This window comes from Furipterus horrens, unplaced genomic scaffold (genome assembly GCF_987537825.1).
Source record: "Furipterus horrens unplaced genomic scaffold, mFurHor1.1.pri manual_scaffold_8, whole genome shotgun sequence".
NCBI classification, from domain to species: Eukaryota; Metazoa; Chordata; class Mammalia; order Chiroptera; family Furipteridae; genus Furipterus; species Furipterus horrens.
In genome coordinates, this window is record NW_028327178.1 from 90,106,196 (window position 1) to 90,117,286 (window position 11,091).

Here is an 11,091-nt window from a genome sequence, read left to right on the forward strand (position 1 = left end):
CTTCTTGGCTGTAACTGACCCTTAGAGGGTACCCCTGCCACTGGAAGTGTTGTGGTAGTCATATCCAAGACTTCAAGACCGGCAGACCTGGAAGAACTCCTGTTTCAGAACCACTTCTGTTTCAGAACCATTGATTTCACAAATATTTATCGACTACCTCAGCCCTGTTTTAGGAATTTTGCCATGAGCAAAACCAGACATGGTCCTTGCCCTCAGAAGCTTCCAGTCTGGTGAGAGAGACAGACAATAAACATATGAACAAGTAAATATATCATATTGTAGATGATAAGTATTCTGGAGAACAGTAGAGCAAGGTAAGGTGGGGAGGAAATGATGGAGTGGGGGCTTTTGAGATAAGGTGGTCAGGGAGGGCTTCTCTGAAGAGGTGTCATTGGAGCAGAGAGCAGAGGAGGGAGAGGTGAGCCATGTGGACATCTAGAGAAAGAGAATTCCAGGTAGAGGGAACAAAGTGCAAATGCCCTGGAAGTTGGAAGAAAAGCAAAGCCAGTGTAGGTGGAACTGAAAGAGCATGGGAGAGAAGGTAGGAGATAAGATCAGAAAGGGAAAGGAGGTACCCTGCCCAAATTGGCAAGGCCCTCCCTGGAGGTCATATGCAGACACTGCTGCACACGACTGCAGCTTCCAGCTTCTCTGATGCAAGTTGAGTGAGCAATGTGGCAAGCTAATGCCCACAGGAGTGGCCCTCAACCAAGAAGAGAGAGGAGTTAGTGGCTACATACCCCAGCTTCTTTGCCCCCCTGTGAGAAACCCAAGAGGAGACTGCTACAATCACCCAGAATGATCACTGGACTGGGCGTAGCAGTGGGGAATGGCGAGCACAGGTGGGATTCTCAGGGACTTCGCATACACTCCTCCATCAGCCTGGATTATTGTTTTCCCCACACCTTTGTACCTGTGTAACTACTACGTATCTCCCATTTATCGGCTTGGTGTTCCTTCTCCCATGGGTCAAGGGTCCCCTACCGCCCTCGTAGCTTCCTAGGCTTCCCTGTCACTGCATTTACTACACCATCTTTTTTTCCTCTAATCTCTCTCTGCAGTCAGGAGCTCCTTGCGGCAGGGACATTGTCTGTCTTGTTTTCTTCTGTGTTGCCAGAACCTAGAATGGTGCCTAGCACACAGTAGGTGTTCGGTTGATGTTTAAGGAATGAGTGAGTGGACTCAACACGAAGCAGAACTTTCTACAATCCAAAGTACCCAAAGATGAACGGCGCTAACTCGAGGATAAGTGGTCCCCAATCCCAGAAGATGTGGGGGACTGCCACATGGTTAGGATGTTGTAGAGGGCGAATCCCTCTGCTGCCCTGGATGGGAGTGATACCTACTAAGTGTTTCCTAACCAGATAAACTCCACCTGATCACACCAAGGTATGTCCCCCATCTTTAACCACACCAAGCCTGGGCCAAAAGGGATGTGGCTGCTGGGCCTTTGGCATTTGGAGACTGGAGTCAGCGAGAGTGATGCTTCACCCATTCCCCTGGGCCCCTTTCCACCATGTCTGTGAGCCTCCCTTGGGTAAGTGTTCAGTGACCAGCACCCACTTGTCTCCTTGAGGAGGATGGCCCTCAGACTTTTGGAGCCTTCTGAGTGACTTACCCTCCCCACAAGTTGTACCCCATAATTTCAGGGATTTGGAAGCCCACCTTCCTTGCCTGGGCTGCTGGCAGGGGTGTGGGTGTATAACCCTGAAATATAATTGCACTCCAGAGTCCCCTGTGGGATCAGGATGAAGCAGCCACCCACAAGACATCCGCAAACCTTGCGTGGCTACCTCTCCTTCCCAGTTCTGCCTCTCCCACTCCCTTATGGTCAAAACCCTCCAATGCTCCCATCTCACTCAGTAAAAGCCAGACTCCTCTCTGAATCCTGTAAGGCCACACATGAGCTTCCCTAGCTCTCTGAGGCACCTCACCTCCTTGCTGCTCTCCACTCATGGAGGGTTTTAAGCAAGCGTGAGATGTGATGGAGTTTCCTTTGTGAAAGCCCCCGCTGGCTGTGGGAATAAGTTGGGCTAAAAGGGGCAAATGTGGTGTGATCCTCTGTGTAGGGTGTGTGTGTGTGTGTTGGGAGTGGGAGGGTGATGATGGGGACACGAAGAGGTGGCAGGGCTGTGGCTGCACTGAGGCTGAGAGCAGCAAGGAACCAGCTCATATCCATTTCTCCAGGCAGCCTGGGTGGCTGCCCCGCAGGCTCTGGCCTGTGAGCAGTCCAGGCCAGCTGCTAACAACATGTCCCTGTCCCACAGATGGGCTGTTTGCTCTCCTGGGTGGTCCCCAGCTCTGCTTCCTTTGCGCCTTTGTGGGCTTGGCAGGTGGAGGGGAGGCCTCCACTCCCTGACTCCCCTGACCTAGACAATAATCCCTTATATTCATGGGATTCTCCTCGTGCCCTCATTTCATCCTCCCACATCCCCTGGTAACACAGAAATCTGATTCCCATTGGGCAGACGAAGACATTGAGGCCCGGAAAGCAGATGGGACCTCCCAAGGTCATGCAGCCAGATGGGGATGCTGGGTGGAGACCTGTCTCCCAACTCCCCACACCTCAATTTCATTAGGCAACAGATGGTCGCAAGGCTTGACTTGAAAAATCTTAAGTGACCTGAAAGAGAATACAAGCCCAGAACACTCCAGACCTCCCTGAGCTGGTCTTTACCACTGCCTTCAATACTAAATCCATTAATTTTAAATTTCATGAATAGATTCTTATCAAAAATGAAAACATTACAGGGAAGAAAGTTTCTTTTTGACACCCCCTTCCCCATCTCAGTTCCCTCCAGAGACCCAATTTGGGTGTGTCTTTTCAGAACTGCAATATTCATTTAAAGACGTAGTTAGGCACCCAGAGAACAGATGTAGGATGATTATGTGTGTGGCAGGGCGGGAAGGTGCTGTGGAAGGCACTGCACACAAGCGCAGTAGGATGATTATGTGTGTGGCAGGGCGGGAAGGTGCTGTGGAAGGCACTGCACACAAGCGCAGTAGGATGATTATGTGTGTGGCAGGGCGGGAAGGTGCTGTGGAAGGCACTGCACACAAGCGCATCATTCTGCAGCCCATTTGCTCTTGGACAGCTTTGATTGTTATATTTCAGTCTGTCTCCTATTTTCTGACAGCTGCAAAATATTCTGTAGTATAAGCACATTCATTTGTTTATCTAACTTCCTAAATTAAACTTTACATTTATTTTTCATGCATGAAAGTACAGAGGGTTAGTTAATCCCACCTTTCAGTTCTTAGCATATGGTCATGAGATAGTCTGCAAAGACCCTCTCTTGTTTATATTATTTTCTCCTTTTCCCCACAACCCATTCAATTCTGACCTCAGTGAAACCCTCTCTACTGTGTTTGGCATATGTTTTTAAATATTTGAGATTTCTTACAAAATGCATAGTAATTCTTTTATGTGCTTGTGTACTTTAAAATTTATTATTGAGGTATAACACACACAGAAGAGTATACAAGTCATAAGTGTATAGTTCATGAACTTCCCAAAATTGGACACATGTAACTAGTGCTCGGATCAAGCAATAGAGCATCAGCAGCCCCTGAGGAGGTCCCCTCTAAGTCCTCGCAACCACTACCCCAAGGACAACCACTCCCCTGACTTCTCATACCATAGATTGGTTTTGCTAGTTTCTGAAGGTTATACAAATGGGATCACACGGTTTGTGCTCATTTGTGCCTGACTTCTTTCATTCCTGAGATGTATCTCTATTATGGTTTGTTGCTGTGAATCACTTACTCTCAAAGCCATAGAGGAGTCCATTGGATGGCTACACTGCAATTAAACTGTACTGCCGCTGGTGGACAGGTGGTGGTTTCCAGCTAAGAGCTATTACAAATAGTGCAGTATAAACAGTCATGTATGCGTCTTTGGGAACATGCACATATCTAGGCATTTCTGTTGTGTGTATACGTAGGAGTGGAGTTGCTGGGCATGTTCTGTTTTAGTAGATACTGATAAACTGGGTGTGTATTTTTAATCTACGTAAATATTACTGTGCTGTAAGGGTGAGTATTTCCTACAGGTTTTTTGTTCGTTTTTGTTTTTGCTCATCCCGGTGTTTCTCTGATCTATCCATGTACTCTGTGTGCCTTTAGTCCCTGCTCCTGACAGTTCCCGAGAACCCAGAACTGCTTTCTCCACATTTTGCTTGTCCTCTCCCTTGGTTGTGGATGCTTGAGTTCCCTTTTTTTTCCCCCCTCAACCCACGCAGTGCCACATGAACATTCTAGTATGCTATTTCTTTGTTATAGGATATGCATGTACTTGCTTTTCCTAAATACTCCACATTCCCCTCCAGAATGGCTGTACTCAGTTACACTTCCACCAGTGCTGCACGTCCTCACCCACATTAGGGACTATCTATCTTTCTACGGCTTGCCAGTGTGCCGGTTGTTAGTATCACAGTTACTGAACATTCTCTGGTGGGCGGACATCTAAGTTGTTTCCCATCTTTCAGTATTATAAGAAGTGCTGCTGCAATGATCCCGCAGGGACACGTGTCCTGATACTTGTCTGTGAGCTCAACTTCTCCACCTCATCTTCCTCCACTTTTCCTGAACCCTAGTTCCCAAGTACACCCTGACTTTCCCACCTCTCTGCCTTTGCTCTGGCTATGCCCTCTGCCTGGGATAGCCTTGGCTTTCTTTCTCCATTTGCTGAGTCCTTACACCTCCTCAAAGGCCGCTCTTCCTGGAAGCCCCTCCCTCCCTGATCTGGCCTCCCAGGAAGGTCTCTATCTCAGATTTTCCAGAGGGACTTGTGTCCTCCTATTCTCCTGGCATCAGTCACTTTCCTCTTTTGGAATAGACTATTTTTTGCCATGGTTTGGCTTTCTTGTCAACCAGGATGCCCACTGAGGCCAGGGGCTCCCTGGGCTTCCCCCCGGGAGCCTAGGACCCTCAGAGAATGCCCCAGGAGAGAGAGGTCTGCTGAACAACTGAGGCCTTCACCTAACCATGCCTTGGAGGGATTAAGGGTTCAGTCTGCCCGTCTGTCTCCTCTCCTTTACCAGCCAGACTTTTCAGCAGTAACTCATTCCACTAGAAAGAGGGTGAAACATGGTGCCAAGACTTCCCCTCTCTTCAGTGGGGATGAATGACTTAATCCAGCTGTAAAATGGGTGTTGGCAAGGTAGGAGAGACAAATGTGTCCCCTTTGTACCTTTGAATTTTGAACAATGTGAATGTATTAACTATTCAATAAATAAATGCAGCCATGTGTGTTTAAAGAACTTTCAGAAAGTGACATCAGAACAAAGGAAACATCCAGGATTATTGAATCAAAAGTGTGTTAGTGACTGTCTTTTTTTATAAGTGAGGAAACTGAGGTCTAGAGAAGTGAGGTGCTTGCTCAAGATCCCCCAAGCAGGTAATGGCAGAATCAGGACTGGCTGTCTCCTGAATTGTCACCACCTGGGCCTTTTCATGTCACAGCTGGCTCAGGATCACTCAGCATCTATGTGCCCAGCTCTGCTAAGGGCTGAGGACACAGTGGTGAACAATATAGGCATGATTGCTGCCTTCACAGATTTTATATTCTAGAGAAAAAACAAATAAATACATAATATAACATCATGTAGTGATAAATGCTTTGGATAAAAAATGCCCTAGCTGGGTGGCTCAGTTGGTTGAAATATTGTCTTGTACAACAAAATGTTGTGGGTTTGATTCCCGGTCAGAGCATGTACCCTGGTTGGGGCGCCTGTGGGAGGTAACAGATCAATGTTTCTCTCTCACATCGATGTTTCTTTCTCTCTCCCTCTCTCCAACCCCTCTTCCTCTGCAGTCCCATTATCCAGGAGAAAGGTGACAAGGCCATGACCTGGGGCGGTGTGATGGGGAGCAGCAGTTGGTCTCCCCATCTGTACAACAAAGGGGTTGGATGAGATGGTCCCATAGGGCCTTTCCAGCTCTGGCATTTTGTACAATAATTGGGTGAATTATCTCAGCGCACACGCAATAGGTGCAGCCAAGCCCCTGCTTTTCTTTTCTCAGAAATCCCTCGGTTTCTCATCTTGGATTCTGAATTTCAACAGAGCCCAATGATCTGAGACTCAGAGCTATGTCTCCTTTTCACCCCCATCACTGCCAGCCCCACTCCTGTCCCCACCTCCCAGGGACAGATGGGTGGGCAGCAGGAGGCAGCTGGGCCTTGACGCCTGTGGGGCCCCGGGAGAGGAAATTATCCGAGAGTTCATAACCCTTCTCTGCCTTCCAGATCTTGAGCTAAAAGCCCCAAATGTCACAGCCTCAAGGGATGAGGGTTGGGAGGTGCCAGGAGAGGGGCAGGACAAGGTGCTTTTCTGTCTGCAGCTGCCCAGCATAGTAGGGGCGGAGACCTAGGCTGCTGAGAACCCCAGCCTTGGGAGCAGGAAGCCATTAGGCTGAGGCTGAAAACTGATGGCCTTCAGGCCAAGTCTGACCCACTGACCTATTTACTTGGCCTGAAAAGTGTTTGAGAAAAAAAGTGGAGCCAACGATTAAATATGAAGACATTTTACAATGCAATCCAGATTTCTGGTGTCTCTTGAATAATTAGAAAATCTGACCATACTAACTGCCTAATCCCATATGACGACATTCAGCAGTAGCTGAGTAGCAGCTGTCCCCATTATTATATTATTTTACTAATAGGTAAATACATTCACGAGCCCAAAACAAATTATAAATAGTCATATAATGAAATCTCCCTCCCGTCCTTGTTTCCGTTCTGCCCAGTGCCCCCTTCAGTAACTCATTTTCTAATGTATACTTCCAAAGTTTCTGTGTGCATGTACATACAAATACAGATATAGGTTGTGCCCCCTTTTCACTCAGCGTTGTCTCCTATTCTCTCTTGCTTTTCTCCATGGAGGCCTCTCTGTGTTAGGAGATAGCTTCATTACCTCAACTGCCACATGGTGTTCCATTGTCAGAAAGTCCATGATTTATCTAGCCAGTACTCTACTGGTGGGTATTTGGGCCATTCTCAGTATTTGCTGTTATAGAAAATGTTGTGTCAATTACCTCATGCATACTTTGCACAGGAACAAAAGGAATATCATCAGAAACTGGTCCAAGCTGAGGGTGCAATAGGCATGGACTGAGCTCTCAGTTAATTGAGAAAATGTGACAAGGGCGGTTCCCTAGAGGGAGTCCCAGCAAAGCCCAGAGACCATGCCTCTGGCAACTAAAGAAAGGCTTCTAGATTTGCTTCTGCCAGTTGCTAGATATGGGACTTCTCTCTGGGCTTCAGTGTCCCCATCCATAATGAGAGATGAGCTTGGGGAACTAGATGAGATCTCAAAGGGCTTATCCAGTTCTGATCAGCAGTGGTCCACCTTCTTCCTCCACACCTGCTAGACCCAGCCTCTTCTTAGCCTTTGAATGAGCCTGGCTCAGCTCCATTGCAGAGCCTTTGCCCAAGCTGTTCTACCCCTCCCCCCCCCCAGCCTGCCCACACACTGAAACACCATTCCTGTACTTCCTTATTGGTCCCAATCTGAGTCCCTGATCTCTGCCCTCAGGGTACGCAGAACATACCCGTACAAACTGCTCAGGGCAGAGTTCCCTCCTTGGTACCATTGACAGGTGGGTCACTCCCACACTTTAGATACCCCATCAAATCCTTCCTCTGTGTTTCCTCCCCCAGTTGCCTGAACTAGAGTTCTTGAATGCCAGCTCTGCTATTTCCTAACAAATGGCCTTGGGCAAGTGACAATACCTCCCTGCGTCTCAGTTGCCTCACCCCCTGAAATGACTGGTTTGAGGTTAACATGTGGTCATATCAGTAAAGTTCTTAATGCAGCTCCTGATACACAGAAGGGATTGTAATTCTATAAGTCACTGCCTTTGTCTGCAAAAGTTACCTTGCTTATAAAAAGGGGAGAATAAGGGAACCTATTTTATAATGTTGATCATTCATTCATTTCTTCATCATTCATTCAGTCAATCAATGATTTTTATAGAATACCTGTTGAGTGTCACACATTGCATTGGGTGCTCAGCAATTTAAAATAAATTAATCTTTCCAGTGCAGCAGCCATTGAAGAGCAGCAGACATGGCTCTACACTACCCCATGGCTGTGGACATCAACAAGAGCCACAGGGTGAAGAACGTGAGCAAACTGAGGCACAGCCGCCACTGCTGCAGGCACCTCGCCAAGCACACCAACTTTGTGCAGGACATGACCTGAGAGACAGGTGTGCAGCTTCACCTTGTATGAGTGGCACGCCAGGGCACTGCTCAAGATCTCCAAGGACAAGCAAGCTTTCAAATTCACCAAGAAAAGGGTGAGGACACACATCTGCACCAGGAAGAGAGAGGAGCTGAGTAATGTTCTGGTGGTCAAGAAGGACTGAGCCTCCTCCCCTGTGTGAGTAATAAAATCTTTTTAGAGACTCTGACTGGTGTGGCTCATTTGGTTCGGTGTTGTCCTGCAAAGCAAAAGGTCGCCAGTTCAATTCCAAGTCAGGGCACATGCCTGGGTTGTGGGTTTGGTCCCCAGTCAGGGCACATACGAGAGACAACTGAATGATGTTTCTCTCTCATACATGTTTCTCTCCCTCTCTTTCTCCCTCCCTTCTGCTCTAAAAATAAATAAATAAAATCTTTGGAAACAAAACTTTTCAGAAAAAAAAAAAGAAAAACAAATGAATTCTCTCAACTCTCATGGAGTTCCCAGGCAATTCTATACAGGCAAACATAAAAAAATCAATCACCAGTGTGCTGATGTTAAGAAGGAAAAGACTTAAAGCTTGTAACAGGGGGATGTCAGGGAGACTTTTCTGAGGGATAGAGTGCAGGGCACAGCTGGGTGGGAGGTCCAGGAGGGCTTCCTGTGGGAAACATCATCCCAACTAATAATTAACATTAATTATCCTCACCAAAGCCCTAGGAGGAAGGCACTAACTATCCCTCCCCTTCATTTTACTTTTTTTTTTTTTTCTTTTCTGAAGCTAAGAGAAATTGAGTAACTTTCCCAAGGTCATGAAGCCAGGAAGGAGTGAATAGGTTTTGAACCTAGGTTTCCTGGCTCCATAATTTCAGACATAAAAGTGTGTCTTGGACTGCCTGCTTGAACAGGATAATTCTGGGATGTAGAAAGACATGGAAGGTAGAGGGGCTCCCTCCACGCGGCAGGGGTGGGGGCAGAGGTGAGAACTGAATTCTGTCAGGCCGCAAGCGCCATCCAGGACTTGTGAGAAGGCAGAGATACAGACAAATGCGGAACTGGTCCAGGGCCATAAGGCTGTCTGGAGTCAGAACTTCCCCCTGCCCATGGCTCTATGCACTCCATGAGTCTCCCGCCTAGGGTTGTAGGAGAGAGAGAGAGACAGAGAGACAGAGAGACAGAGAGACGACAGAAAGACAGAGAGAGAGACAGAGATTCTCCTGCCTAAATCACATTGGGATTCAGACTCCCCTTTAGCCCAATTCACAAAGACTCCCACTAGTCTACACATGCCCTTGGATAGAGACAGTCAACTTTGAATCCAGCCTGGAAAACTCCCTTAATCCCTCATTTTTCCTCCTCCATTTTCAGCTTTGGGCAACAGCTGGCACTCCAATCTCCTGAGCATTGCTGGAACCAAAACTGTCCCAAGACAGAAAGGGATGCTGGACTGCAGAACAGCAGAGGGCTGCTCCTTCCCGACCCAGGGCAGCTGCCACCCTTCACCTTCCCTTCTGTGCCACTCTGAGGCAGGGTGGTCCTCAGACTGCCCCTCCTCCCCTCTTCTTTCCTCCTTCTCACCTAACTCTCCTTCTCCCCCTCAAATGGATTAACTTCTCTGTGATTCAGTTTCTTCATCTGTAAAATGGGAGGAAAATGGAAAACTGTCTCACAAATTGTGAGAATAAAATGAGTTAGTAGTTGTACAATGCTTAGAACAGTCCCGAGCAAAAAGTGACTGCTATATGAGTGTTTGTATGATAAATGCCCCAGTATATCCACTCTAACCAAAGGGTGCGGGGCACTAGGGTTATCCAGGATGTACGAGAGACTACCCCCTCTGCTGGATTACTGTTCTATTCTTCATCTGTTCTCTCCATCCCCAGGCTACTTCGCTGTGAGCACTTCTCTCCTCTGGCTGCAGGGTCTTCTTTCAAAATTCTGACTTGATCACATTACCCTCTGCTCAAATTCTGCAGTGGTCTCCCATTGCTTGCTGGATAGAGTGTATCTTCTGGTCCTTTAGGATCTCATCCCTCAGAGCTCTCCAGCTCCATCTTTCTTAGCTTTCCACTTCCCCGGATGGTGATCAAGACTTCCTTGAAAAGATGCCTTCCTGCCCCAGGTCTCCAGGCCTCCAGGCCTTTGCACTAGTGCTTTCTTCCACCTCATATTTCCTCCCATTCCTCCCTTCCCTGCCCCTTGCTACCAGGGCTGTGGCCAGATGAAGGCAGTCCCTGGGGAGGGAAAGGGGAGAGTGGGGAAGACAGCAACTCCCAGAGCTGCAGTTTTCTCACCTTCATAACAGTAAGAGAAAGGGACCTCTCAAGATCAAGGGAGGGGATGAAACAATATGTGAACATTCTGCAAACTAAGAAGTGGCCTGTTAGCATTGAGTGATTGCTATAGTTTCTGGGGTGCCGGCTAAGCAGCCCCTTTCAAGTTCCTGGTCCCCCACCCTCCTCAGACCCGGGCCACTGGAGGTAAACAGAGGAGCTAAATGCAAGAGGAGTAGATGCAGAGGGGCGCCGTGAAGAAAAGAGAGAGGAAGGAAGTGGAGTGGGGTTGGGTGCAGGGGTGGGGGGGTGGCGGGATGAGAGGCAGAGAGCATGTGGCTGGGGCCCCACACCTCTGAGGAAGGAAAGAGAGTGTGACCTGGGATTCTCTCCCCTTCCTTATTCATCTCCCCTCCAAGGGGGTGCTCCCCGATCTGGCTGCAGCCCAGGCGGGGTGGGGGAGGGGCGAGGGCGGCGCCGAGGGTAATGAATAATTGAAATAGAGGGGAGGAGGAAGAAGAGGAGAAGGAGGAAGAGGAGGAGGCGGGAGCCACCCGCATACGATCCTCCCCACTCCGCACCCTACCCCCTCCGCCTCCCGGAAGTGGCTCCCCGCCTCCTGCTCCGCCAAC